The sequence below is a fragment of the Eutrema salsugineum genome, unplaced genomic scaffold, assembly GCF_000478725.1.
Source record: "Eutrema salsugineum unplaced genomic scaffold, Eutsalg1_0 scaffold_44, whole genome shotgun sequence".
In the NCBI taxonomy this organism is placed as follows: domain Eukaryota; kingdom Viridiplantae; phylum Streptophyta; class Magnoliopsida; order Brassicales; family Brassicaceae; genus Eutrema; species Eutrema salsugineum.
The window spans coordinates 147,644-153,405 of record NW_006256666.1 but is presented as its reverse complement, the minus strand read 5'-3'; the positions used below and the strand labels follow the sequence as shown (position 1 = coordinate 153,405).

Sequence of the window (5,762 nt, the reverse complement as noted above, 5' to 3'; positions counted from 1 at the left end):
ATCAGAAACTGGACTCTTTTCTAAAGTCAATTCGATCCAATTGCAGATATGCAAGGAGCGTTGAGACTAAAGAGAGTAGAGATGTGGAAGGAGATGCATCATTTACTTGTTTTCTTATTCCTTTAGATACACCTCAAATCTCCAATGAGAATAAAAAAACTGGGACTCTTCTTACTAAAAGTCATATTCTGATCAAAATTGGCATGATAATGACAAGGGGGCGTTGTGAGACTATAAAGAGGAGGTAGAGAGTCCTAAATGTGGAAGGAGATGCATCATTTACTTGTTTTCTTATTCCTTTAGATACACCTCAAATCTCCTATGAAAATCAGAAAACTGGGACTCTTTTTACTAAAAGTCATATTCTGATCCAAATTGGCATGATAATGACAAGGGGGCGTTCTGAGACTATAAAGAGGAGGTAGAGAGTCCTAAATGTGGAAGGAGATACATCATTTACTTGTTTTCTTATTCCTTTAGATACACCTCAAATCTCTTATGAGAATCAGAAAACTGGGACTCTTCTTACTAAAAGTCATATTCTGTTCCAAATTGGCATGCTAATGACAAGGGGGCGTTGTTCGACTAGAAACAAGAAGTACAGAGTCCTAAATGTGGAAGGAGATGCATTATTTACTTGTTTTCTTATTCCTTTAGATACACCTCAAATCTCCTATGAAAAATCAGAAAACTGGGACTCTTTTTACTAAAAGTAATATTCTGTTCCAAATTGGCACGATAATGACAAGGGGGCGTTGTGAGACTAGAAACAAGAGGTAGAGAGTCCTAAATGTGGAAGGAGATGCATCATTTACTTGTTTTCTTATTCCTTTAGATACACCTCAAATCTCCTATGAAAATCAGAAAACTGGGACTCTTTTTACTAAAAGTCATATTCTGATCCAAATTGGCATGATAATGACAAGGGGGCGTTCTGAGACTATAAAGAGGAGGTAGAGAGTCCTAAATGTGGAAGGAGATACATCATTTACTTGTTTTCTTATTCCTTTAGATACACCTCAAATCTCTTATGAGAATCAGAAAACTGGGACTCTTCTTACTAAAAGTCATATTCTGTTCCAAATTGGCATGCTAATGACAAGGGGGCGTTGTTCGACTAGAAACAAGAAGTACAGAGTCCTAAATGTGGAAGGAGATGCATTATTTACTTGTTTTCTTATTCCTTTAGATACACCTCAAATCTCCTATGAAAAATCAGAAAACTGGGACTCTTTTTACTAAAAGTCATATTCTGTTCCAAATTGGCATGATAATGACAAGGGGGCGACCCTTGGGCAAGCCCGAGAGCACTCTTGGGGCTTTTCGAAAAGTTTCTGTAGGAGGCTGTTGGGATTTATGAGACAAAGCTCAACAAATGGTGGAAGCATTCACTTGGTGAATGAACCACTTAACCCACATTAAGAACTCGATCTCAAGAGAGAGAAGAGACCATCAACTTGTGATGAAATCCTCACAATAAACATAAGTAGAACCGAATCTATGAGGAAGAAAACGATTCTATAAAGGGAAGGCATCTAGTTTGAGACTAATCTAAGCAATGAACACAACACCTAGAGAGTTTGTGTTCTTGAGATGCAGCGGATTTAAGACTCAGTAATCTAGATGAGAGAAGCAAATAAAGAAGAGTTTAGTGAGTGTTTCACAAGTATTAGACTGCCAAAAGGCAGCCACTAATCCGAAATCTCTATAATCCTACATTGTGTTTATGAATTAAACACAAGGTAAAGAGAGAGAGAGAGAAACGAAAATAAGAACGAGAAATGAGAGATGAATACTTGTGTATTGAGTGTGTTCCCTTTTTTACATATTACAGCCCTTATATAGGGAATTAATCGAGTGTAAATACATGTAAACAGAGATAAAATGTCGCTGGAATAAAGAGGAAGACAAAGTCACATGTCTCCTTATTTTTGTGTTCACACACGTGAAAGTGACAGCTGATGGTCCCCTTTTGGTGTGTTCACACTCTTAAGAGTCACATGTGAACTAAGGAGAGAACACAGCCTTTGATGAGACAGAGACAGCTCCCAACGTCTCTCTTGACCAAGTGTGAACAGCATCTTGAGCTGTATGGTCTCTTATCAGCTTCTAACGGTCTGATCTTGATCCGCAGCTCACAGCACAACTTGATCTGTACGGACGCTTCTCGGTGTTCAGCCTCTAAGCGTCCTATATGCTGATTCACTTATCCAACTCCTTCTTATCTCAACATGTGATCACTTATCTGACTCCTCCTCAGGTCAACATTGCCTCCTTTACACGTCTAAGTGTAATTTAACTCCATCATTGGTCTTCTTTAAACCGCACCAATGATCATCTTGAGTGGAGGTCTTCGGCCTTGTCTTCTTGACTTCGGCCTTGCCTCTTCTTCTCTTCTTTCCTCTCTAATACTCCCCCGCAAGCTTGGTCGTCGAGACGCCAAAGAGGACCAGAGGCCAATCTTGCAACACGCCAAACTACCTCATTAAAAACCTTCATAAAGAAAACCACTTGGGATAAAACTTTATGAAGGGAAAAAGAGTATAGTTTAACGGTTGCTTGATGTAGCTATGGCCTTGGTTTTGAAGATTTAGAACTGGCACCATCTCCCAAGTGAATCCATTCCCTTTTAGCTCTTCTTGCCTTGAACTCTCTTCGCATGAATCTGTTCTTTGTCATGTTCTTTGAGGCTCTCCAGCATTTGAAGCTTTCATTGGTCTCTTTGAGGCTCTTATGGTCTCCTTTTTCCCTTAAACAAGAGATAAAGAAGAAAAGATTAAGTATTGCCATAAGGAATATCAAAGAAACAAATAACCAAATGAGTAGTTTCAAATCCTATGAGGAATATCAAGGATTAAAGATGCACAATAGACTAAGCAATTCATAGAAGGAATCCGCAAATGAACTTAAGAGAATGAAGTTAACATATTAAAGAAAAAAAATGGGATAGAGTTTAGAGTTTAGCCTTTTGAGATGAAGAAGACTTGAGGATTTTGAAATGCGGTTTGGTCACTGATTAAGCTCCCCCGCACACTAAACATGTCTTGAGCCTTGAAACCTTGTGCAAAATAGATCTTGACATCTTGTGCACATCCGATCTTCAACTCTTAAACCAAAGGCACTCGCAAAGACTTTGGAATTGATTCATAGCCTTCCATCAGCTTGCCTCTCCACTTGAACTTCCACCTTAGCCACCTTGGGTCTGCTATCTTCAGGTCAGCCTCTTTGGTCCGCCATCTTCAAGTCAGCCAGATTACACTAGGTTGGGCTTGTCTTGTGGTCTCTGAAACTTGATGGCCCTCTTTGATCAATTCTAAGCTTGTTGCAGCGCCTTCTTTTAGCTTCTTTGAAGCCTTAATGGATCTGAAAACAGCCACCAGCTGACTTCCAGCTCACATGACCCATTCAGACCTCTCAAACTCGCCACTTCTTCTTGAGATAGCAAACGAGCCAAACACCATCCTTTTTAAGACCAGAACCTGTTTAGATTTGAGGACAGATTCTAAAACAAGAGATGATATTTGTTAGAGTATAGAGAATAAGCAGAAAATTAAAAGAGAATTTGGAGAATAAGGAGAATAATGGAGAATAAAGAGAATATTGGGGAGAATAAAGAGAATGAGAGAATGGAGAATAGAGAATAAGCGGAAGCAAGGAGAATGGGAAAAGAAAAATTTTGCTCAAGAGTTCTTATGGACAGAGTTTTGCTCTGTTTTCTTGAGTTTAGCCAAAGCAAATGCCAGCCAAGAACACCAAGAATCCCAAGACTATGGAGTTCAAGAACTGGAACAAAATAAACTGATTGGAAAATTAATTTCTCCATCAATTTAACACAATAACTCAAGGAAAAACCCATTTACACGAGCTTCCCATGAGAATTTTAATAAATAAAAACAACCACAAAAATTACACAATGCTTAGTGCTTCTCATGGTTTAAAAACAAAACAAACACTGATGGTTAAAAACAATTTTTCCACCAGATTTTTAAAGATCTATTTCCCTTTTTGTCAAGCTTGTTCTTTTGGTCACAAGTCAATACCAGATTCAAGCTTTCACAAATGAGAGAAAATAAATCAGAAAGAGAACTCCACCCTTGTCCTCGTGAAAAGTCATTGGACTAAGTGAAGAACACAAAACAGAAACAGAAAGAGCATCGAGTTTTAGATGGAACCAAGAAAGATGGCTCTGATACCATGTTGGGATTTATGAGACAAAGCTCAACAAATGGTGGAAGCATTCACTTGGTGAATGAACCACTTAACCCACATTAAGAACTCGATCTCAAGAGAGAGAAGAGACCATCAACTTGTGATGAAATCCTCACAATAAACATAAGTAGAACCGAATCTATGAGGAAGAAAACGATTCTATAAAGGGAAGGCATCTAGTTTGAGACTAATCTAAGCAATGAACACAACACCTAGAGAGTTTGTGTTCTTGAGATGCAGCGGATTTAAGACTCAGTAATCTAGATGAGAGAAGCAAATAAAGAAGAGTTTAGTGAGTGTTTCACAAGTATTAGACTGCCAAAAGGCAGCCACTAATCCGAAATCTCTATAATCCTACATTGTGTTTATGAATTAAACACAAGGTAAAGAGAGAGAGAGAGAAACGAAAATAAGAACGAGAAATGAGAGATGAATACTTGTGTATTGAGTGTGTTCCCTTGTTTACATATTACAGCCCTTATATAGGGAATTAATCGAGTGTAAATACATGTAAACAGAGATAAAATGTCGCTGGAATAAAGAGGAAGACAAAGTCACATGTCTCCTTATTTTTGTGTTCACACACGTGAAAGTGACAGCTGATGGTCCCCTTTTGGTGTGTTCACACTCTTAAGAGTCACATGTGAACTAAGGAGAGAACACAGCCTTTGATGAGACAGAGACAGCTCCCAACGTCTCTCTTGACCAAGTGTGAACAGCATCTTGAGCTGTATGGTCTCTTATCAGCTTCTAACGGTCTGATCTTGATCCGCAGCTCACAGCACAACTTGATCTGTACGGACGCTTCTCGGTGTTCAGCCTCTAAGCGTCCTATATGCTGATTCACTTATCCAACTCCTTCTTATCTCAACATGTGATCACTTATCTGACTCCTCCTCAGGTCAACATTGCCTCCTTTACACGTCTAAGTGTAATTTAACTCCATCATTGGTCTTCTTTAAACCGCACCAATGATCATCTTGAGTGGAGGTCTTCGGCCTTGTCTTCTTGACTTCGGCCTTGCCTCTTCTTCTCTTCTTTCCTCTCTAATAAGGACAAGACTCATCAACATTCACAACTCAACTACAGGTAGGTTCCACTCCTATAGAAAAATTGCTCGTTTCACCCTAGTTCAGATAAAACAAAAAAATCAAGAGGAACAAAAAAAGGGGTGCAACACGAGGACTTCCCGGGAGGTCACCCATCCTAGTACTACTCTCGCCCAAGCACGCTTAACTGCGGAGTTCTGATGGGATCCGGTGCATTAGTGCTGGTATGATCGCACCCGTTAGTATATGTATCGCATTAGCATATATCCTTTGGCTTTGAGTCCGCAATGAAATCTCTTCGCGTGTGTTGCACTGTTTATATGGGTTTTCCCGTCCAGCTGCAACGAGCATTCGTGCCAAAATATATAAGTTAGGTTACCACGTTTGACGACACTAAAACCGGGGCTTATGTTTTAGAAAAACTCCCGGAAGAGGGTCTAAAACTCAAAATTTTGGCCTCGTAAACTGCACCCATGGTATTTAGACCCTTGGGCAAGCCCGAGA

At 39.5% G+C, this 5,762-nt stretch overlaps 1 non-coding gene across 1 annotated transcript; it reads right to left on the bottom strand.

The window, feature by feature from the left end:
* Positions 1-5,377: 5,377 nt before the first annotated feature.
* On the bottom strand, positions 5,378-5,496 carry LOC112084337. Its single transcript, XR_002898220.1, has one exon. It is a non-coding gene; the product is annotated as a 5S ribosomal RNA (ribosomal RNA).
* Between the last annotated feature and the right edge of the window lie 266 nt (positions 5,497-5,762).